General features: G+C 48.8%; 1 long non-coding RNA gene across 1 annotated transcript; it reads right to left on the reverse strand.

Moving 5' to 3' along the window:
* Nucleotides 1-15,917: 15,917 nt before the first annotated feature.
* LOC122926407 lies at nt 15,918-19,212 on the reverse strand. The gene is made up of 3 exons (XR_006387664.1): nt 18,980-19,212; nt 16,267-16,396; nt 15,918-16,052 (listed from the first exon to the last, which is right to left on the reverse strand). It is a non-coding gene; the product is annotated as an uncharacterized LOC122926407 (long non-coding RNA).
* Between the last annotated feature and the right edge of the window lie 5,688 nt (nt 19,213-24,900).

The raw sequence follows: 24,900 nt of genomic DNA on the forward strand, positions 1-24,900 counted from the left end.
GTAGGTCAGCTTTAGGCTAGGGCTACACAACAACAATAAGTCACACGACACATAGGGATCAACTACACTGCTACATGCATCCATCTTGGATGGATTTTTTGTGACTGTCATGTCGCAGTCGCAGCATGTCGCGTGTCGCAGTGCTACACCATAGCCTATCATTATAAAAATTGTTGTGCGACATTGGTACGACAAAATGTCGTGCGACACATGTCGTCATGTAGCCCTAGCCTTAAATGGGCAGGGCGCTGTGGAGGTCACTGTTAAGAGGGTCGGGGCCACTATTAAAGGGGCAGCTGCAGTGGAGGTCACTGTTAAAGGGGCGGGCACTGTGGATGACCAGAGAGAGATGGGAAAGCGACATATTGAACCTTTGAGGGACTCAAACATAGTCATTTTTCATATCTCTGGTCGTAGCCATATTCTGCACTGGCTAAGGCTGGATTCAACCTCTGTGGACCAGTGCGATCACGAAGCTATCAAACAGTATGTTCTTGTGCCTTTGGAAGGCTGAAAAGCCAGCTTTAAGCCATCCTGGAGAACCACAGGCCTCAGCAGTGTCAGGTTTGGTCTTGTTAGACTCATAAAATCATAAGAGCCATTGTCCTGTTCTCACAACATGTACCCACGGAGTCTATATGCAGTTCAACAGGCAGATATCACCATTCTACTAGTTAATAAGATGAGACTTGTTTCTGTAATCTGTGGTTTTATTAACCGGCAGTAGATAAGGTAAACTATAAGAAAAACATACAATTAACATACAAGAACTGAATGTACAGCACAATGTACACAAAGCTTATAAGAAAACATTAATTAATCCCTTACCAATCTTGACCTCAACTTTACAGACACATCCGTCTTCAATTGGGAATACTTTAGTAATGAGGCCCAAAGGCCAATGATTTCTTTGAGCCTGAGAGTCTTTAACAAGAACAATGTCACCAGGTTTCAGGTTGGGCCTAACTGTGTGCTATTTGGATCTTATGTGTAAAGTAGGAAGATTTTGCTTCTTCCAATTATTCCAGAAAGTATCGGCAAGACCTTGCACTTGTCTCCACTGGCTTTGTAGAGATCTTTGGTGCCAAACTCTCCAGAAGGAGCATTCACTATACCAGTCTTTTGGGTAAGTAGAAAGGCAGGCGTAAGCAGTATTGGATCTCCTGGGTGATTTGATATCGGAGCCAAGGGTCTGGCATTGATAATGGCTGATACTTCGGCCATAAAGGTTGTAAGAGAGTCTAGCATTGCCCACTTGTAGGAAGATAGCGTTCAAGATTCGGCGGGCTATGCCAATCATTCTTTCCCAAGCTCCTCCCATGTGAGAAGGGGAATTGAAAATCCAAGTGCATCCTTGCTCACTAAGAAATCTTTTTACACTGTTACTATCCAGGTTGGAGAGAATCTTTAGCTCACTAGCAGCTCCAACAAAGTTTGTGCCTCTGTCAGAGCGTATTTGTTTTACAGGACATCCGATTGCGATAAAGTGCCTGAGGGCATTTATGAAGCTAGTAGTGTCCATAAACTCAATAACTTCAATGTGGATGGCTCAGATGGACATACAACTGAAAATGACTGCCCATCACTTGGAGCTAGCATAGCTACTTCTAGTTTAACGTGTGATAACAGACCAGGGACCAAACACGTCAAGACCAACATTAGTAAATGGAGGGTCCATGCTAAGCCTGTCAGACGTGAGATTGGCCATTTTTTGTGTTTGTAAACTCCCCCATAGCTTGTGGCAAGTGATACATTTAAAGATACACTTGTTAATACACCTTTTTGCACCAACAACCCACAGTCCAGCAGCTCATAAAGCTCCTTCGGTAAATAGTCGGCCCTGGTGTTTTATCTTACTGTGGTAGTGCTCTACGAGCAAGGAAGCTACATGATGATGACCAGGTATTATGATAGGATGTTTCTCATTGAACCCTAATTTGGCTTCTTTAAGCCGCCCTCCCACTCTTAGCAGACCATTCTCGTTGAGGACTGGATCGAACTTCACTAACACACTGTCTTTCGACACAGGTTTTTTTTATATTGATGCAGTAGGGTTCCTTAGCGAATGTCTCTCATTGCATGGTCTCTAAAACAATCTGTCTTCATGGGACATTGCTACCTGATTGTCCTCCTTGGTCTTTTGGAACACTGAGCAACCTAGGAGGTCTTTGTCACTGTCACAAGCTATGTTGTGGTCTAAAGAGTATATGAAAGAACAAGGTAGGTAAGTACTGTGTGGGAATTCCTTTATAAGGAAGTTGTTTTTACATGGTTGGAAGATAGAGGGACGTCCATTATCGAATGTGCTTGTAAGCATGCTATTAATGGAAGTTGGTTTGTGTATGCTTCCTAAGCAGACATCCCCTATTATGACCCATCCTAGGTGATGCCTTTGGGCATAAGGAGCATGATGTGGGCCATCAATCTGTTCTCTGGTTTTATGAATTTATAAGATATCTCTTCCTAGGAGTAGGATTATCTGAGCGTTACGATCGAGTTCTGGTAAGAGATGGGCTATACGCTCTAAATGGGGGTGGTGCATGGCTACCTTTGGTGTAGGGATCTCGTGTCTATTATAAGGGATTTTGTTACATTCAGTAATAGTTGGTAAGGAAAGACACATGTTACCATCTATGGACTCAATCAGGTAGCCACTAGCTCTCCTCCCCCCTGTTTTTACAGTACCTGCACAAGTCTTTAGAGAATAAGGAGTGTTGGGCCCTTTAATGTTGAAAATGTCAAAGAAAGAAGATTTGGCTAGGGACGCGTTACTTTGGTCATCTAGGATGGCGTAAACATTGATGGCTTTGTCTATGCAACCCTTTGGGTATACTTTCGCTAGGCAGATTTTTTAGCAGGACCTGCCGCCTATGAGTCCTTTGCAGACTTCAGTGCATTGTGAAGTAACTGCTGATGGGTTAGCTTCAGAGTGCCATGCTCTCTGGCGCTGTTACTCTGTGATAAGGTCCATGGGAAAGGCCCAGGATATAAGGCCGTGTTGTTATCTGAGTTGTTGCATTCTGTGCATTTTAAACTAACCTGACAGTCTTTGGCAATATGTGATGTTAATGAGCAGCACTTGTAGCAAATGTGGTTCCCCTTGAAGAAGGCTTTGCAATCTCCTATGGACATTTCTCTAAAGGCTCTGCACTTCAGAAGAGGGTGTGGCTTCTTTTGTAGATGGCACTGCTTACCAGGATCCTTGACTGCATTGCCACTGATCCTTTGTGTGGTCTGTGGTCATAGGGAGTGACACAAGACTGTGATAGATCAAAGCTAAGGTCATTACGAATATTAGCTTCTAGCCTTACAAAGTTGACAAACACACTGAAGGGAGGGAATGGCAAATTGTAGGTATGTTTGTACCTTGACCCGTGGGAGACCCATTTCTCCTGCAGGTTGTGGGGAAGCTTTAATACATTAGCTTGACACTTGTGGTAGTTTCAAGGAAAGCAAGCCCCGGTAAATCCCCTTGGCTTTGGCAACCTTTAAATCCATCAGTAGATCACTTAAATCCCTAAGTTTCTGAAAACATTTGCTAGATATTTTAGGGAATTTGTCAATTCCTTTAAACAACGCATCCTCTATGATCTCTGCAGAACCATAACATTCATCAAGTCTATCCCAGATCATTTTTAGGCCAGTCTTTGGGTAGTTTATATTAATATCCCTGATTCTCTTGGCATGTTCTACAGAGTCTTTTCCAAGCCAATCTACAAGGAAGTCTATCTCCTCACTACATGACAGACCCAAGTCTTTTGTAATGTTATAAAAGGAGACCCGCCATGCTCTATAGTTTTCAGGGCAATCATTGAACTTCGCCAGTCCCTTTGTAACTAGCTCTTGTCTAGTAAAGAACCTGGCAAAGTCTGTTGCGCTCTGGTTACTACTTAGGTTGGTTGGAGGTGGGAAGTCACAGTAAGAGTGCGGTGGGTGATTATACCTGTATGGAGTCTCTGACTTAGGCCAGCCCATGTCATACCATCTTGTGGGATAAGATGGCTCTGCAGGCTGGACTGGAAGCTGGCTTCCTTGGTGTGCAGGGAAGTTAGCTCGAGTTTTGTCACGTGGCTCTGTGCTCTCTTGTTTGTAGGACTGGGTTCCGAGCGTGACTCTTTCTTTCGGATGGTATGATTCCTCTGTGGCATAGGTGACATCTTCGGTTACTGGGAATGGATCAGCATTGCTGTTTGGTCTAGAGTGTTGACGGACGTACTCTGAAGTGCGTCGTACAGGATCTTGCTGACAGAGTTCTGGGCTAAGCACACTGCAGTGACTTTCAGTTTTCAGGTATTCCATTGCTTCCAAGAACTCTGCTTCAGCTATGGAGGCTGCCGTTTCTTTCTCTACGGCGAGTTTGTCTAGCTTTGCATCTAAGAGGACCTTTTTCATTTCTAGTAAAGCCTGTTGCTTTCCTTTCTCAGCCTCTAACTGTGCCTTCTTCTTTCATCTTCATTTCTTGTTCGGCAAAGGCTGCTTTGACCTCGCGGCTTCTGCCTTTGCGCGAGCAATGGCAGCTGCATTGCTAACGGAAGACGACTTGGTGGAACCATCCTTCTTTGATCTTGTCCTGTAGCTTGATACTCTGTTTCACGACATGGTGCTGGTGAAGAAGACACTTAACTGCGTGGAGACTACTGTGCTTTGGAATGTCGGTCGCTGTGCTTAGAGAGCGGTCACGGTATGCAATAAAAATGTGTCTACATTGCTTGAAGCAGCTATCCCCTTGCAGTACTGGACTGTATAGAAGTTGCTGTGGTGTCTGTTTGCAGATATTGCATGGACCGTAACAGACTTCTGTGTAGTCAGGTGTGCCTCTCTTGCTAGAAGTCGTCGTTTACTGTCCTGTTCTCACAACACATACCAACGGGGTCTATATGCAGTTCAACAGGCAGAGATCACCATTCTACTAGTTAATAAGATGAGACTTGTTTCTGTAATCTGTGGTTTTATTAACCGGCAGTAGATAAGGTAAACTATAAGAAAAAATTTACATACAAGAACTGAATGTACGGCACAATGTACACAAAGCTTATAAGAAAACATTAATTAATCCCTTACTGACGATGCTTTAGTAAAGAGACACGCAATGTGCAGCTGCTCTTTCCAAGAGGTGAAGGAAAATGGCAGAAGGTGTCGGTCTCTTTCCCAGAAAGCCCGCGAGCAGGAAGTCAGGTGACCTAATGTATATGCATAGCTTATAATAAGGCAGACAATGTGCTTACAGCTAAAGGTCACTCGATGGCGCTGTAGGCACACATACATAGAATGTGTCAGCAGATAAGAACCATTTGGCCCATCTAGTCTGCCCAATATACTGAATACTGTGAATAGCCCTTGGCCCTATCTTATATGAAGGATGGCCTTATGCCTATCCCATGCATGCCTAAACTTCTTCACTGTATTTGCAGCTACCACTTCTGCAGGAAGGCTATTCCATGCATCCACTACTCTCTCAGTAAAGTAATACTTCCTGATATTACTTTTAAACCTTTGCCCCTCTAATTTAAAACGATGTCCTCTTGTAGCAGTTTAAGTATGGTTTCCATTAATTTACCCACTATTGATATCAGACTTACTGGCCTATAGTTGCCCGATTCCTCCCTACTACCTTTCTTGTGAAAGGGCACAACATTTGTCAATTTCCAATCTTCTGGGACGACTCCTGTTGCCAGTGATTGGTTAAATAAATCTGTTAATGGTTTTGCTAGTTCGCCACTGAGCTCTTTTAATAGCTTTGGGTGTATCTCATCAGGCCCCTGTGGCTTATTGTCATGGTCTTACCTCCTTGCTGTTCTCCTTCGTTTGACATGTGCTGGCGGCCATCTTGGTTTCTGGGTTTCTTGTAGCCTCCCACCCTGCGGCTCCTCCTTCCCACTGGGAGGAGCTGGATGCCTAGCTCATATATATATAGGAGGTCTGTGGCTTCAGTTCCTTGCTTGGTCCTCCTGTGCTCACATGCTTCTAAGACTGCTGCTGCTTCTGGTTCCTGATCCTGGCTTCGTCTGACTACCCTGCTGATTCCTGATCCTGGCTTCGTCTGACTACCCTGCTGGTTCCTGATCCTGGCTTCGTCTGACTACCCTTCTGGTTCCTGATCCCTGGTTTCGCAAGACCCTGCTTCGGTTTAGCCATCCGTTTGGACTTTTGCCTTACAGCTTTATTTTCAATAAAGCCTTCTTATTTCCACTCATCTCTTGTTGTACGTCTGGTTCATGGTTCCATGACATTAGGACCAATCCATGAATTCTGACGGTACAGGGCCATCCTCGCTACCTACAGCTGGTTGCCAGACTTGATCAGCAGGGTCACCTGTTGGGTCGGTTCGCTGTGGCGTTGCAAACCCTGCTTGAACGCACGGCTCATTTAGCTTCCGTTGCCGATGGGTCGGTTGTCGCTCCTGGGCCCGCTCCTACTGCCGCTCCGGTTGTTGCGCCAGAGTCTACCCCGACACCTGTTGCTGCGCCTGCGGTGTTTCGGGGTATGACCGGTTCTGCCCCCCTTCCACAGCGCTTTGGGGGAGAGCCAACTCAGTGCCGAGGTTTCCTTAACCAGGTGGGCATTTACTTCGAGTTGCTGCCACATGCCTTTCCTACTGAGAGATCAAAGGTGGGCTTCTTGATCTCGCTGCTCTCGGACAAGGCCTTGGCCTGGGCCAGCCCTTTATGGGAGAACAACAATCCGGTGGTTGCCGAGTTTTCTGGTTTTGTTGCTTCTCTTCGGAAGGTATTCGATGTGCCGGCTCGTGCTGCCTCTGCTGCGAAGCTCCTTATGTCCATCAGACAGGGTTCACGATCCGTAGCTGAATACGCCATTGAGTTTCGTACCCTGGCAGCAGAGGTGGGCTGGAATAATGAGGCTCTGGTCGCTGCTTTCTCTCATGGTCTCTCGGATGCCTTGAAGGATGAGGTTGCAGCTAAGGACCTACCAGTGGAGCTCGAGTCTCTTATTTCTTTCCTGATTTTGATTGACACCAGACTCAGGGAGAGACCTTCTTTTAAGGAGAGCCTGCGGAGGTCTTCTAACAGATTGGCGCCTACGTTTGCTGTCCCACCCGTGCCTCCCTCTCCTCCCACGCCTCCTGGGGATGACTTGTCTGGGGGTGAACCCATGCAGCTGGGGTTTGCTCGCCTGTCCGAGGGGGAGAGGGTACTCCGGAGACGCGAGGGCCGATGCATGTACTGTGGTCTCGGTGGGCATTTTCGGTTGGCATGCCCGAACCGTCCGGGAAACGCTCGCACCTGAGATCCTGTCGGGGGCAGATCTTGGGTGGAGTCTCCTCGTCCCCGGTTTCCCGTGTTGACAAACCACTGATTACTGTTGTCCTCTCCTGGGTCGGGGGCTCGGTGACGACCCAGGCGTTGGTGGACTCTGGTGCTGGTGGTTTGTTCATTGATAGTGTGTTCGCTGCCGCCAATTCCATTCCTCTGCAGCCTCGAGGTTCCCCACTGGCTCTTGAGGCGATAGACGGCAGACCCCTTCTGCCGCCACACGTGACTCATGAGACCCTTCCAGTGGGGATGGCCATTGGTGCCGTTCACAGAGAGTCGGTCTGTCTCCAGGTTATTTCGTCTCCACACTACTCGGTGGTCTTGGGGTACCCCTGGCTCCAGAAGCATAATCCGACTTTCGATTGGAAATCGGCCGAGATCCTCTCGTGGTCACCGCAGTGTGGGGCTAGTTGCATCCATGGGCCTGTCAAGTTGCTGTGTACTTCCTCGGACTCTCTGTTGCCTCCTGAATACGAGGAGTACCGGGATGTATTCGATAAGGTGCGTACGGTTGCCCTACCTCCGCACCGCCCATACGATTGTGCCATAGAGTTACAATCTGGTGCCGTTCCGCCTCGTGGCAAAGTCTATCCACTGTCGGTAGCGGAGAATGAGGCCATGGGGGAGTACGTGAGGGAGGCGCTTTCACGCGGACACATTCGCAAATCCTCGTCCCCGGCAGGGGCTGGATTTTTCTTTGTGAAAAAGAAGGGCGGTGAGTTGAGGCCTTGCATCGATTACAGGGGTCTCAATCGCATCACGATCAAGAACGCTTACCCGATACCCTTGATTTCTGAGCTGTTCGATCGCCTCAAAGGGGCCACGGTCTTTACCAAACTCGACCTGAGGGCGGCATATAACCTGGTAAGGATCAAGGCGGGCGATGAGTGGAAGACCGCGTTTAACACCAGGACCGGTCATTATGAATCCTTGGTTATGCCCTTTGGGTTGTGCAATGCGCCCGCAGTCTTCCAGGAATTCATCAACGATGTTTTCCGTGACCTGTTGCAGCAGTGTGTGGTGGTCTATTTGGATGACATCTTGGTATATTCTGAATCCATGGAGGCCCACATTCTGGATGTCAGACGAGTGTTGCAACGGTTACGAGAGAACAAGCTGTTCGGTAAGCTTGAGAAATGCGAATTTCACCGATCCCAGGTAACCTTCTTAGGTTACATCATTTCCGCTGAGGGGTTCTCCATGGATCCTGAGAAGGTTTCGGCTGTCTTACAGTGGCCCCAGCCCAGTGGTCTTCGTGCCCTGCAGCGCTTTTTGGGCTTCGCCAATTATTATCGGAAGTTCATCAGGGACTTTTCCATGCTAGCCAAGCCTCTCACGGATCTGACCAGGAAGGGCAGCAATCCCCAGGTCTGGCCGCCCGAGGCCATCCGAGCTTTTGAGGCTCTAAAGTCCGCCTTTGTGTCGGCTCCGATTCTGTCGCATCCCAACCCTGGGTTGCCGTTTGTCCTCGAGGTGGACGCGTCTGAGACGGGAGTAGGCGCCCTCCTGTCTCAGCGTAGAACACCAGAGGGTCCTCTGCTTCCTTGTGGGTTTTACTCCCGGAAACTGTCTTCCGCGGAGTGCAACTACCAGATTGGTGACAGGGAGTTATTGGCCATCGTGCAGGCCCTTAAAGAATGGAGGCACTTGCTCGAGGGCTCGGTGGTTCCGGTTCTCATCCTGACGGACCACAAGAATCTGACCTACCTCTCTGAGGCCAAGAGATTGACACCACGTCAGGCCAGATGGGCTCTGTTCTTGTCACAGTTTTAATTACGTGGTCTCCTACCTACCCGGTTCCAAGAACATCAGAGCGGATGCCTTATCACGGCAGTACTCCGAGCTGTCCGGGGAGGAGTCGATTCCGACTTCGGTCATACCTCCGAATCAGATCCTGGCCGCCATTCGCACCAGCCTGACCTCTCCCCTGGGTGAGCAGATTTTGGCGGCTCAATCTGGTGCTCCCTCTGGGAGACCCAACGGCAGGTGTTTTGTGCCTGAGGAGTTGCGCACTCGGTTGTTGCAAACCTACCATAACTCCAAGGCCGCGGGGCATCCTGGAAAGAATCAGCTGTCCTGGGCTGTTTCACGTCTGTTCTGGTGGCCTTCTCTACGTTCCGACATCGCCGCATATGTAGCGGCATGCTCCGTTTGTGCCCAGAGTAAGTCCCCTCGGCACCTTCCGTTGGGCCTTTTGCAACCCATAGCCACCGGGGAGCGTCCATGGTCACACCTGGGGATGGATTTCATTGTGGACCTCCCTGCATCCCGAGGCCATACGGTCATTCTCATGATAGTGGATCGGTTTTCCAAAATGTGCCACTGTGTTCCTCTCAAGAAGTTACCCTCTGCACAAGAGTTGGCCTCGATTTTTGGCAGGGAGGTCTTCCGGTTGCACGGTTTGCCCAAGGAGATTGTGTCGGATTGGGGGAGTCAGTTTGTGTCCAGGTTCTGGCGCGCCTTTTGCTCCCAGTTGGGGATTCATCTCTCTTTCTCCTCGGCCTACCACCCTCAGTCCAATGGGGCCGCAGAACGATCCAATCAGGCCTTGGAGCAATTCCTTCGTTTCTATGTCTCCGATCACCAAGACAATTGGGTTGACCTCCTGCCTTGGGCTGAGTTTGCCAGGAACACGGCGGTGAACTCTTCCTCTGGGACGTCTCCCTTCATGGCCAATTATGGGTTCCAACCTGCCGTGTTACCGGAGGTATTCTCTCCCCAGGATATTCCGGCTGTGGAGGATCACCTTTCCGTCCTACGTGCTTCTTGGGTACAGATCCAGAGGTCCCTTGAGGCCTCTGCGCAGCGCCAGAGACTCCAGGCTGATCGCAGACGAGCGCCCGCTCCTTCCTACCAGGTCGGAGACCGCGTATGGTTGTCCACCCGCAACCTCAACCTTCGAGTGCCCACTCCCAAGCTGGCGCCTCGCTTTGTTGGTCCCTTCCGAGTGCTTCGCAGGGTAAACCCGGTAGCCTATGCCCTTGCGCTTCCTCCTGGCATGCGGATCTCCAACGTGTTTCATGTCTCCCTGTTGAAGCCACTGGTGTGTAATCGTTTCACTTCCTCGATTCCTCGGCCTCGTCCGGTCCAAGTGGGCAATCGTGAGGAGTATGAGGTGAGCAATATCCTGGACTCACGCCTGGTCCGCGGCCGGGTGCAGTTTTTGGTCCATTGGCGTGGTTATGGTCCAGAGGAGCGTTCCTGGGTTCCCTCCGCAGATGTCCATGCTCCTGCCTTGCTCCGAGCCTTCCACGCACGCTTCCCTCAGAAACCGTTCCTTACTCCGCGGAGGAGGGGCCCTTGGGGGGGAGGTACTGTCATGGTCTTACCTCCTTGCTGTTCTCCTTCGTTTGACATGTGCTGGCGGCCATCTTGGTTTCTGGGTTTCTTGTAGCCTCCCACCCTGCGGCTCCTCCTTCCCACTGGGAGGAGCTGGATGCCTAGCTCATATATATAGGAGGTCTGTGGCTTCAGTTCCTTGCTTGGTCCTCCTGTGCTCACATGCTTCTAAGACTGCTGCTGCTTCTGGTTCCTGATCCTGGCTTCGTCTGACTACCCTGCTGATTCCTGATCCTGGCTTCGTCTGACTACCCTGCTGGTTCCTGATCCTGGCTTCGTCTGACTACCCTTCTGGTTCCTGATCCCTGGTTTCGCAAGACCCTGCTTCGGTTTAGCCATCCGTTTGGACTTTTGCCTTACAGCTTTATTTTCAATAAAGCCTTCTTATTTCCACTCATCTCTTGTTGTACGTCTGGTTCATGGTTCCATGACACTTATTTGTATTAATTTTAGACAGCTGACTTAGAAACTCTTCCTCTATAAAGACACATGCAACAAAAGATTCAAAAGTCTTCCTTCCTAACTGAGGTCCTTTTCCTTCATTTTCCTTTGTAAAAACTGAACAGAAGTATTCATTGAGGCAGTCAGCTAGTTCTTTATCTTCTTCCATATACCTTCCTTCTTTTGTTTTTAATTTGGTAATTCCTTGTTTTAGTTTCCTTTTTTCATTTATGTATCTGGAGAATGTCTTATCGCCTTTTTCACTGACTGAGCTAATTTTTTTTCTGCCTGTGCTTTAGACGCTCTTATAACTTGTTTGGCCTCTCTCTGCCTAATCTTATAAATTTGCCTGTCATCCTCGTTTTTTATAATTACTAAATGCTATCTTTTTGTTTTCAATGATTTTGGCCACTTCTGCTGAGTACCACAGTGGTCTCTTATTTTTTTACTTTTACTGACAAGCCTAATGCAATTTTCTGTTGCCTTCAATAGTGCCACTTTTAAGTAGTCCCATTTCTCCTGGACTCCATTGAAACTGTTCCAATCTGATAGCGACTAGTATACCACTAATCTAATTTTAGAAAAGGCAGTTTTTCTAAAATCTAAAACTTTTGTTTTTGTGTGGTGTGACTCAGTCACTGTACTTATAGTAAACCACACTGATTGGTGATCACTAGATCCCAAGCTGTCCCCTACAGTAATATCAGATACCAAATTCCCATTTGTGAATACTAAATCTAAAATGTCTTCCATCTGGGTTGGCTCCTCAACTACTTGCTGTAGAGATAATCCCAGTAGGGAATTTAGAATATCTGCACTCCAGGCAGAACTAGCTATTTTGGATTTCCAGTTTACATCTGGAAGATTAAAGTCTCCTATAACGATAACTTCCCCCTTCAATGTCATTTTAGCTATTTCCTCAACTAATAGATCATCTAATTCTTTGACTTGGCTAGGTGGTCTATATATCACACCTACACGAGTTACCTTATGATTATCAAGCTGCAAGGTAACCCAAACGGACTCTAAATTGGTCTCGCTAACTTGTATCAAATTAGATTTCATGCTATCTTTCACATACAGGGCCACCCCCCACCCTCCTTCTTGCCTTCTCTGTCTTTCCGGTATAGAGAGAACCTTGGTATTGTTATATCCCAGTCATTACTCCTATTGAACCACGTCTCAGTAACAGCCACTAAATATATATTCTCAGATGCCATTATAGCCTCAAGTTCATTGATCTTATTCCCTAAACTGCGAGCATTTGTAGACAAGAATCTGAGCTTGTCATTTTTTAACCTTTGTGCTACTGGCATCTTCTGGCATTGTTCCGGGGGGCAGTCGGACTGCTGCATTATCACTCTTTTGCCCCCCTTTCCTAGTTTAAATGCTCCTTAGCAAATACTCCTGTCATGGTGAAGGTTATGCATAGGCAAAACTGCAGAGAATGAAACAGTTGATGCAACCTCCCATATATCATTTCCAAGTGTGTGAAAAGCTTCCTTCACCTTTGAAACCTCATTGCAAGCCAGATCATTTGTTCCAATATGGACAATAACATCCACCTCCCTTTCCTGCTTTGCTTGCCTAACAATATTAAGGATCCGTCGTCTATCCCTGCTAGCAGTAGCACCAGGGAGACATCTCACATCACCATTTTCCTCAAACTTCACACCTCTTATGATGGAATCGCCCACCAACAGCTGCTTGCTATCAGTCCTCACCTTCTCCTTTTTATTTTTGGCTGCAGTCTTGCATACTTTAGGCATGGGAGATGATTGTTTCTCACCAACTGTGCTTGAGCCATCCTCCATGTTGCTCTTGCACTCTGAAAGTGCTGCAAATTAATTATGGAGAGCCACAGACTGTGGGACATGTCTTCTATCAACAACTCTCAGTCTACCAGAACCTGCAGTAACCCATCTTCCATTTCTAGGGGCCTCTGTGGCAGTGACATTGCAACATTCTCAGCCTGAGTTTGTTTAACGGTTAATTTACAAATCTCAGATTTCAAAAATGCGATTTTCCTGCTGCATTATGGAGAGCTGTCTACAGATCAGACAGCATCCAAATCTCTGAAGAGTGGAACCTGAAATAAAAGCACAACAATTCCTGCACAGAACCAGGTCTGACATTTTAAAGAGGGGAAAGATTTTAAACAAACAAATCTTACTTTTTTAAATTGTATCCACAGATTACCTCCTGAGTATCTCCTGAATATCTCCAATGCACTTATAAAAATCAGCACTTGGAAAAACAGCAAGCTATAATTAGGTAAGCTAATACTATGTGGCTATATATACACACACTCCCACAAAAGCTCCTCCCCCAACAACAAATTTAACACCTTAATCACCTATGCTCATTTGCAAGCAGACAATAGTGATAACCTGTCTAACAAATTCCTCACCTGTTTTGAAACACAGTGTCTGAGTATCCACCAGAAATACCACTGAAGTTCTGCTACAGTGGAAAAGCTCTGAGTTAGTCTAAGTTAGTCTCCTTATTATCTCCAATGCACTTATAAAAATCAGCACTTGAAAAATCAGCAAGCTATATGAACACACATTAACAAAAAAATATGCAATGGCTACTGAAGAGAAGACAGTACAGTCAATAATACATGTCATAGCTGTATTTTGTGGTTCCACAGAACTGTGGGCTCAGCCAGAATAAGGACATTCTGGGCTGACCTTAAATGGGTCATAAACCTTGCTGACACCTCCTCGACCCTGCCCACACGTTCATACCATTGGTGGGCAGAACTGCTGGCACCTCCTGTTTTAGAACTGTTATAAGATGCTGTCAGGGCATTGTATGGCAACCCTGCCTTGCCTTAACACCTGGATTTGTATCGCATTCTGAATGTCAGTGCTCAGGGTCCACTGATATTATACCAATCGCATTGCACAGCGGCCTCAAGGACTGAAACACAGGAACTTAAGTATACTTTTCATCCATTTTTCCTTTTATTTTTACTGTCGAGAATTACTATTAACTTGAATAATTATCTAGAATAGTCATTTTTCTGTAAATGTATATATGCACTGTTTTTCCTTTCACCTTTTATTAAAAGATTGAAGAATCTTATTTGCTAAGTTCTCCTTGTTTTAAGCAAAGCAATTAATGAATCCTGTCTCTGAAGAGAGTAATGTTACCATTTTGTGTGAGAAAGGACATTTTGATTGTTGCTTGGTTGAACAATTGCGATTGGTCAGCAAGCGGGAGCTGGTTCATTCCCTGCTCTGTGTGAGGGTGAGCGACCGGTAGTTAGTTTGTGTGCCATTAAAGCACGTTGTGGCAGTATACCAAATTGAATCTATAAGAGGGTTAACCGGAAGTTAACCACCCCTTGTCACGTGCGGTATCCGTCTGCGTACAGGTACATTCATCACATACTCCACTGCAGCTCGTGCTTTGCACTTAGATGCCTGGTCATGCAGGTTGTGCTCAGGTTTAGAACATTTATGCCTCGCTTCAGGCTCTGATTGCACAGCGTGCAAACCACTCGTGTCTCATCATCAGCACATTGTCTGAACAAATGCCACTCCAGGGAACTCTTTGGAGCTGGCTTTGGTGTGCTCGGTCCCTTGGTGTGGTGGGCAGTAGCAGGTGTACTGTCTAGGGGCGGTTGCTCCGCTTTTGTACCCTCCTCCCTCTTCTGCTGTGCTGGTGGCTCTGTGCGACCACCACTACTTCCTCCGAACTACAAAGGTCACTCACATGACCTTAATTCCATGTGGGGTCGAGAACCTCATCGTCCTCCACATTATCTTCCACCCAGTCTTCAACCCTGCCCTCCTTGTCAGTCTGCACATTGCAGAAAGCCACACCAGTTGGCACCTGTGTTTCGTCATCATCCGAGACGTGCTGTGGTGATCCTCCCATGTACTCATCTAGAAACATAAGTGGTTGGTCATCGTTGCACTCAATCTCTTCCACTTCAGGGCTATGTGAATGGCTAGCAGAGTTGTCAGAAAGCAGAAGAAACTGCTGCATGACTTGGGGCTCAGACTGCTTGGCTGATTTGCTAGTGGGTGAGGTGAAAGACTGATGGCCATGGGCTGCAGCTTACCATTTTGTGTGAGAAAGGTCATTTTGATTGTTGATTGGCTGAACAATTGCGATTGGTCAGCAAGCGGGAGCTGGTTCATTCCCTGCTCTGCGTGAGGGTGAGTGACCGGTAGTCAGTTTGCGTGCCGTTAAAACACGTGGTGGCAATATACCAAATTGAATCTATAAAAGGGTTAACCGGAAGTTAACCACCCCCGGTATCAGTCTGCGTACAGGTACGTTCATGACATACTCCACTGCAGCTCTTCTTATTGGTGGCGGCAGCAGCACAGGGGGGAGGGAGAGACTCCTTCTCCACTGCGTTGCTGAGAAGAACATCGGCGGCGGGGCAGAGAACTATCATCTCCTGTGCCCGCCACTGTATTCAACTGCAGAGCTGCGGTGGCGGATCTTGTCGCAAATGGCGACAAGGCTAAAAAGTCTTGTCGCCATTTGTAAATTCTAAGTTGAATTGGCGACCATTTTGATCGCCATCTGGAGCCCTGAGGGTGAAGCCGCCGTTCACATGAGCGTACTACATGCCCTCCTCAAGACAATAGAGGAAGCGGAGCAACAAGCCAGCAGCAGCTGACTGCTTCGCTGTCAGTTCCGGCCAGCAACATGAACGCGCACGCAGACAGGAGGACGGCCTCCTTGTGCGGCCTTCGTCTTCCATCTGAGCACAATTGGAAGATGGATAAGATTTTAATCTTAGGTAAGAATAGCATATACTTGGGACATAAATGTGGTTTTTAGGAGTTATTTAATAAGGAGCCAAAAGTTAGAACATGGCAAACAAGGTGATATTAATCACCAAAATCCAATATAAAATAAAAAAAATATGTGACAGTTATCCTTTAAATCCCAGGCCGATTTTTTTCAAATCTGACGTTTCACTTCATAGCAGGGCTGTGATGTTCTCAGGTCTCTGTCTTTTTGCGGCAAAACCTGTAATAAACACAAAGACATTATTATAGTATACATATATAGAGAGAGAGCAGTTATGTGCAGTGTGTGATGTCAGAATGTGCGGCTAGGAAGGCGACATTGTGTGATTTATCTAAGATTGTAAGATCTGTCGCAACATCTGTAATAATGACTTAGATCTAGGGAGTGGATTTGTAATGTCATAGTGTTATACGTAAAGTGAAATATTACATACGTGCAGTAGAGGATGACGGCAAATACCACCAGGAACACAAGGAGGACAAAGAATGGAATAGCCATGATCAATCCAAATTTCATGTCCTGGAGCATCTTAGTACTTTCGGTGTCTAGCATCCACATTGTTCCTGAGAATGACAGTAACAATAAGTCATATAACTAGGGATGCAGATTAGGACACATTTATGAAATTGTCTTAAAGAAGAACTGCCTTTGCTGCCCAAACCAACCTTCATTTTTCACGAGCAGAAACTGACAGCATAATGAGGGATTTCTGAGTGATCTGCGCTCTATATGATGTGCAAATTAAAATCAACAAAACTCCTATAATTTTAGAAAGAAAACTATAATCGCAGGTGAGCGACGTGTTCTCCTTCACCTTCCCTCACAATCACCTCTACATCTCCTGAACATTTGTCTAGAACCCGGCGATCTCATAACAGTTATCACATTACTTCTCGGTGACTTCCAGCAGATCACCTAACCGATTTTACTCAGTGTATTCCTATGAGTAGTAATTTCACAGTATTTTTTATTTTGTAGTGTAAGAGAAGAAATCTGGGGGATATTTATGAAGACTGGCAGTTCCTATGCTGGTCTTAGTAAGGGATGTGCTGGAGTAATATGTGCTACATTTTAAGTGAAGGCCTCATTATACATTTGCTGTGTTTTCTTGCTGTCCATGTACCAGTAAAGGTAAATGATCTGGCCTAGATGTCTGCTATAATTTACTCTTTTCTTAGGCCACAAATCACAAAAAGTTGCAAATTTTTGTGCAAAATGTGGCTTGCAGAAAAACTAAGACTTTTGTATGCTGGAAAACTGGAGAAGAGCCTTTAATAAATCCCCAGGTGTAGTCCTAGTCTTAGTCACACTGAACATGAAAACCGGATGACAGTGCGCGTATTCCTCTTATAAACGCCATCCTATACACATGGAGGACACTTACTGGGTGACTCCTCCAGAACAGTCTCCATTCCTGAAGGTAGTCTAAATGGAGGTAGTGGGCGGCAGGATACAAAGGCTGTCCAAATGACCAGCAGCAGTACAATCTTCATTTTTCCGCAGGGGAACTGTAGTCGCATGGGAGTGACGTGTGCGCCTTCTTCTCTCTTCACAATCACACCTATGTCTCCTGAGCAGCCACCTTTTGTCTAGAACTCGGTGATGTCATAATAGCCGCTATGTCACCCCTCTGTGACTTCTGACCTTTCATACACTACTATGACATCACTATGTGTATCTCCCCTCTGTGACTTCTGACCTTTCATCTAGCCCATTACTACACTATTAGCCATTAATACCTGTGTGATAAATGTTATACAGTGGGCGCATTTACTGTAATATCGTGCTCGATATAAATGTTATGGAGGATTCACTTCCACTGAGATCACCAGTCTGTACTGTTACCAGTAAAGACCCAGTTTGCAGTCTGTTCTGTTTTTATTTTACTGATAAGCTAAAAGCAGCTTCCACTCTGGTGAACCTGAGCCACCCAAATATTACATGGACAGACATACACCGCCGCTTCATAATACTAAGTCTCCATTACAGGAATGTTATTCCAGCTGTTGCAGAGGGTATGACTGGCAACCCCCAGCAAAATCAGCGAATCGCCAGGGGTTGTAAGAGCTGCAGCGGCTCCTACCTGAATGAGACAACCCCTCTAGTGTATGGCTGCATGGGGACACTGGTCGGGGCCAGGATAGCAGAGTAGCAGTGATCCCATAGAAATGAATGGGCTCTAAAAAAAAAAAAAAACTGCATTAGGAATGTATTAGTGCTGGATTCGTCCTTCCAGTCTGCGCATGCGCAGACCGGTAAAACTGTGTAAAAAGATACAAGATAGATCCGTCTGTCCCCATGACAAGTGGAGAGACGGATTCGTTCTTGCAATGAATTTTAGAAATTTAAGTCCCTGTCACCTATGCAGAGCAGGGGTTTTTAAATGGCAAAAATGGGTTAATGTCACCAACCAAAGTAACAGACAATTTTTTTGAAATTATTTCCCTGACTGCTATGTAGAGCAGGGGTATAAAACAGCCAACAATGCAAATATTATTGTCTCTGGCACATATGCAGGTGCAGGTGTACTTCACACAAAAATTGCTTTGTCGCCCACCTAACTAACAGACGGATTAAGTATTAAATTATTAATATTTATTTTAGATGCTGCATTGCGCCCACCAAAAAATTGCTGTAGGAAGGTCAACCACAGAATGAACAGACAGATAAAATATCTTTCTGTGTCCGGGGTGTAAAAAAGATGTATTGCACATGTGCCCTGGCTGGACAATTGTGTACCTGGCCTATGTGGGTGCAGGAACCCACCCTCCGAGCCACTTGTGAATGACTGGCCTGATAACCGTGGAAATGTCACCCCACAATCCTACAGATGGATTTCCTGCTTTTATTTGCCTGGCTGTCAGATATGTAGCACAGGCCGCAAAGGTACTTTATGGCCCAAAAAAAGTATTTTTTTCACCCACAATGTCCAAGTTGTATTCACTAATTATATTTCACTATCAGATTTGCATTGCAGGCCGCAAAGGTACTTTATGGAAAAAAAGATATGATTTTTTCACCCACAAGTGTAAGGCCGATTCATTGGCCTGTATTTGTGGGAGGGGCTTGGTTGCCTACTTCAACGGCCAGTGCCCTCCCACAAATCGTACGACGTGCAGAGTTTTGCAGGAAGCGTGCGCTCGTACCTGGCATCTTTGTCTTCAGCAGGCAGGTGAGTGGAGTCCGGTCGGCTGGCCCCTAGGTGAGTGGGGCTATGCTCCGGACCGCGTCGCTTCTTTTCCTCCAGGCTGGGGGCGGACCGCACGGAGGCCAGGCTCCCTCATGCACCATGTCTGGCCGTCATTCAGGGGGAAGGGGGGCGGCGGCGGAGCCGCGGCGGTATCTGCGCCCCCCTCCTCCCCCCGTCCACACAGGGATCCCGAACACTGCCCTTCTCCGGCGGGGGGGCGGAGCCACGGCGGGGGGGGCGGAGCCACGACGGTGACGAGCTCCCCTCCTCCCCTCCACACTGGGCTCCCGAACAGTGCCTTCCTCCGGCGGGGGGGGCGGAGCCTCGGCGGGGGGCGGAGCCACGACGGTGACGTGCTCCCCTCCTCCTGTCCACACAGGGTTCACTGCCTTCCTCCGGCGGGGGGGAGGAGCCACGGCGGGGGGGCGGAGCCACGACGGTGGCGGCGCTCCCCTCCTTCCCCGCTTACAGGTCCACCACGTTCCACTTCACCAGCGGGGGGCGGGACACTCGATGGAGCAGGGGCCCCCCCCCCACCCCTCCGATCTGGCCAGCGTCGCACTACCTCCCCACGTGGTGGGCGGGCTCAGCCGGCGGTGGGTCGGCCCCCAGATGAGGGGGGGCGCCCCCGCACTGAGCGCCCTGCCAGGGAGCGAGTGCAGCGCCACGGGGCCACAGTTTATCCGGATAAGGGGGGGGACTGGGTCACATGAGGCCTCCCCCCTGTCCCGGCTCCTAGATGCCAGGGGGCTGCGCCGTTTCCCCACGTGGTGGGTGTGCCCAGCCGGCGGCGGGTCGGCCCCTCGAGCAAGGGGGGCACCCCTGCACTGGGCACCCTGCCAGGGAGCGGCGTGACCCCCCACGCGGCTCGTCTCAACCGGTGAAGGGTGGGGGCCGGCTCATATAAGGCCCCCCCCTGTCCCGGCTCCTAAATGCCAGGGGGCTGCGCCGTTTCCCCACGTGGTGGGTGTGCCCAGCCGGCGGTGGGTCGGCCCCTCGAGCAAGGGGGGCACCCCTGCACTGGGCACCCTGCCAGGGAACGGCGTGACCCCCCACGCGGCAACATTCATTTGACCGATGTGGCGGGGCCCGCGTTGATTCAGGGGCCCCCCCCGCACCGGTTTAGGCCAGAGGGCTACGCTACTCCCCACGCGGTAGAAGTGCTCAGCCGGCAGGTGGGCAGGCCCTGAGCGACGGAGGGCACCCCCCGCACTGGGCACTCTGCCAGGGAGCCGCGCAGCCCTCCATGTGGCTCACGTTCTGTGTTGGCGTGGGGCAGGGGCCAGTGCGCTAGAGGGTCCCCCCATTCCGGCCACGGTGCCAGGGAGCTCCGCGCTCCCCACGCGGTTATCGTGGTGGAATGCGGGGGGCGCATTGGCCATGCTCTGCGTTTTCACTAAAGTCTGGCACGGGCCGCCGTGCCACCTAGATAGGCAGGGATCCGTGACAACGCCGGAACGGTCGTGGGGGGTACATCTTAGCCAGTGACTAACCCCTTCTACCGGTCACCTGCAGCTTACAGCTCATGTCCAATCATTCCATGTTTTACCTGCACGGTTCCGCATGGCAGGCACGATCCACAGTTGACACCTTCATTGTTTGCTTCCAGGGTCCAAGTTGTCTTGATCTCATTACGTAATTGTGGCTTATCGGTAAGGTAGTAGGGGTTCACGTGGGGGAGGGGAAAGGAAGTGCCCATCAGTGGGTTATGTGTCTCACGCATTGTCTCACGTCCAGGTTGTGCTGTTTCACGAACTTTCTGTGGTGGTCAGTGTAGATTTCTGAGTAGGTAAGTAGATCATTTCCCCCGTATTGTATTTCCGGGTGGCGGTTCCTGGCCACTCCCTCACGGTTCCTTTTGTGTCAGTGTGCATAGCTACACGGGGGCAGTACACCTTTCCCTGCTTTGCGTGCAGTTTCACGGATACTGGTGGTCGTCCAGTTTAGCCGGTCACTTATGTTACTGTTTCCACAGCTGTGATGTCACACGCATCAGACATCATCGAGGCGTCCGTGGACGAAAACGCAGCAGGAATGTCTGAGGGGGGCAGTACTCCGTCCCTACGTGCATGGACCATTCCCAAGCTCATGTCGGAGCTAACGAAGAAGGGCGTCCCTTTCCCGGCTTCCGCCAGGAAGGCAGAGTTGTATCGACTGTGGAAAGACTCTTTAGTGCCCAGTAGTGACGATCCCCCTATGGCCACGGTGCAGACGTCACTCGCGCAGTTGCACGTCATGTTGAACAGTCTGACTTCGGCGGTCACCTCGATACAGGCTAGGTTGGAATTAATCGAGTCTCACGTCCCGGTCGTTCCGATTTCTGCCCCTGAGGTCCCGGTCGTTGCCACCTCTGCCGTAGGGGATACCCGTTCTGTCCAGGCCATCCCCAACGTGGCTCCATCTCATTTCGTGCCAATCAGCATCAGGAAAGACATCCTTGAGGGTAGGGATTTTAACCTCGCTTCATTGCTGACAGCCTCCAGAGACTTGTCTGACAACAAAGTCATAGCTTGCGGGGAAGTCTCGGTGGTGCTGAGAGGCCGTGACCACAGGCTTAACCGCAAGCTAACCATCCCAGAATTTGTCATGGCGTTCAGCCTTTTAGGGATGTTATATGTTCTGCCAGGCCGGACAGGAGGGAGGAACTCGATCTGTACCTCTTTCGGGTTACAGAGTTGGGTTACAAGTATGGAGGAAATTCGTTTTACGACTATCATTGTTCGTTTTGGCCAAAGCAGCAGCTGCGCTTTCCCAGTTCCAACATGTGACAGATTGGTCCAACTTAGACACAGAACTGTTCTGCAGGCACTTTGCTGGCCTGAAAGCTCCCTCCTGTTCCGCCTGTCAGTCCATCTTCCACTCGGTAGAGTGGTGTCACTAGTCAGCCGCCAGTACCTCATCGTACCCGTCCAGCTCTACAGCTGGACCACTCGATGTTTTCAGACCCCCCCAGCTCCGTGGACAAGCTAGGTCGGCCCATTGTTCAGCTAGGTAGGGCTCAGATCTGCCAAGAAAGTTGAGGGCCCGTCCACAGTTATCACCTTTCTGGGCATTGAACCAGACTCACAAGACATGTTAGCCAGGTTACCTTCGGACAAATTGATGAGGATCAGAGAAGTTATCCACAGGTTTGCAGTCACGACCGTGGTCACTAAGGCCGATTTGCAGTCACTACTGGGCATGTCAAATTTTGCCATGCGCATCATTCCGCAGGGCAGGGCGTTCATATCCCGCCTGTTGGCGCTCCTGGCCACGGCCCGGAGCAGGACAGCCCAGTGTGTCTGGATAGTCAGGCCTTAGCTGATCTCCACATGTGGGATCAATTTCTTTGTCAATGGAATGGGGTGTCCTTGTTCAGTCCCGAGTTGTCGTGTAATTCTCCTGTAGTATTTTCAGATGCGGCCGCAAGCTCAGGTTTGGCCGCTATTTTTGGCACCCACTGGGTCGCGGGCGAATGGCCTGCCGAGGTGAGACAGATCCCAGGTTTCCTCCACTCCTCGGTACTGTTCGAACTGTACCCCATTGTGGTAGCTGCCTACATATGGGGCAATCGTTGGGTAAATCAGTCTGTTCTGTTTGTGTCTGACAATGCAGCAGTGGTAGACATTGTAAACAGTGGGTCGTCTAGATCATCCCATGTTATGTGTCTCTTGAGACGACTAGTACTACTCTCCCTACATCACCACTTCCATGTCCATAGCGCGCATGTGCCAGGTTCACAAAACGTGGCTGCCGATGCCTTATCAAGGGCTAATTTCTCCCTTTTCTTACAGGTCATGCCAGAGGCAGATGTAGTGGGCGCTACCGTCCCTCCTCACGAATCCTTAATCCTAGCGTGACTAGTCACCTAGAGACGGCCCACGCCTTGATTTCCAAGTCCCTTTCCCCCAACACCACCAGGGCATATACCACCGGGTGGAAGGCGTTTTGCAAGTTTCAGGGGGAATGTCCTCAGGAGGAATCTAGTTGTAGAATACATCCTGGCGTTCATTGGCTACTGCCACTCAGAACTAAAAAAACTCTCTCATAACACCGTGAGATCATACCTGTCTGGAGTGCAACATTTCTTCTCCATCAATCATCCCGAACGGACATCGGTGTTCTCCATGCATGCTGTCAAAGCCGCACTCGAGGGTTTGAGCAAATGCGGGCCCCAGGGACAAGTACGTAGGCAGGCTGTCACAGGGCTCCTTTTCGTAGACTTTATGATGTTCTGGATAGGAATCCTTTTGGGGTTCTACCCAACCTGGTGCTCAAATCCGCCATCTATCTAGCTTTATGGCTTCTTGAGGCCTGGGGAGTTCACTTGTTCTCCTGGCAGCAGCAGGTTCTCACAGTCGACCAGCTGGTCCAAAACGCCGAAGGTTACGTGCTGCTGCTGAGGACGTCCAAAACCTCACAGGTGGGGCCCCCAGTACCGGTGTCTTATTTCCCGCGTCTCATCAATGGTGCCCTGTCACAGTTCTGTCAACTACTATCAGCCTTGTCAGGGTCCGGGCCAGATAGTCCATTATTGCCCTTTGGGGTGGCGTCACTCACCACCCATCAGTTCGTGTCCCACGTACGCTCCCTGGTGGCCAGCTTGGGCGGCGACGCCACCGCGATCTCGGGACATTCGTTCCGCATAGGTGCTGCGTCCGCGGCTTCCAAGAATCAGGTGCTAGCGCATGTCATTCAGAAATTAGGGCGTTGGCGCTCCACGTGTTTTAGCCGTTACTTACCTCACCCGAAACTGAGATGTCAATAGCTTTCAGAGTCTGGTTTGTAATCACGTTGTAATAAAGTACTCCTGCCTACCGATATGTCTTTTGCCCTCTTTCAGGCGTCCCTCCACGACGCGGTTACGGCACAACTCTGACCGCTTTAGAGTAGGGCATTCCAGGTAGATCTCGGTACGTTCCTGGTTGCCACGACCACAAGTGTAAGGCCGATTCATTGGCCTGTATTTGTGGGAGGGGCTTGGTTGCCTACTTCAACGGCCAGTGCCCTCCCACAAATCGTACGACGTGCAGAGTTTCCCCTCCCACCCACCCTTTTCACCTGTTACTCTCAAAGGGGATGCCCTCTTTCAGGCGTCCCTCCACGACGCGGTTACGGCACAACTCTGACCGCTTTAGAGTAGGGCATTCCAGGTAGATCTCGGTACGTTCCTGGTTGCCACGACCACAAATGAAAGAGATTGATTTAACTGATTTTCTTTCACTCTCACAAATGCAGTGCAGGGCGCAAATGTACTTTTTTTCAAAAAAATAATAATTTGTTCCCCCAGAATCTAACAGATGGATTTACTGAATAGATTACACTCACATATGCAGCACAGGGGTACTTTACAGAAAAAAATGTGTATATATCTCACCCCCTGGGTCCCTGAGCTCACAGACGGATTACCTATATTATTTTCCCTTCCCCTGGCACATATGCAGTGCAGATGCACTTCAAATTTGTATATTCTGCCCACTGAACTAAAAAAAACAGGATTAAATTATTGTCCCTGGCACATATGTGCACTGAACTTGCACAAAATGGTCACCGACGCGCACCTATCTAACAGATGGATAAAACTTTTTTTCTATGTCACTGGGCTCAAAAATGTTGCATTGCACCCACACACACAAAAAAAAATACAAAAATAAAAGCGCTGTAGATCGCAGAGTTAGGCCTCATGCACACGACAGTATTTTTTCACGGTCAGCAAAACGGGGTTCCGTTGTTCCGTAATCCGTGTCCGTTTTTTCTTCCGTGTGTATTCCTTGATTTTTGGAGGATCACCAGACCAGAAAAGTGAAAAAAGAAATCTAAGTCAAGTTTGCCTTGAAAATGATAGGAAAAAACGGACACGGATCACCAACGCGGTTGACAATCTTGTGTGCCTCCGTG

This window comes from Bufo gargarizans, chromosome 2 (assembly GCF_014858855.1).
Source record: "Bufo gargarizans isolate SCDJY-AF-19 chromosome 2, ASM1485885v1, whole genome shotgun sequence".
Taxonomy (NCBI): Eukaryota; Metazoa; Chordata; class Amphibia; order Anura; family Bufonidae; genus Bufo; species Bufo gargarizans.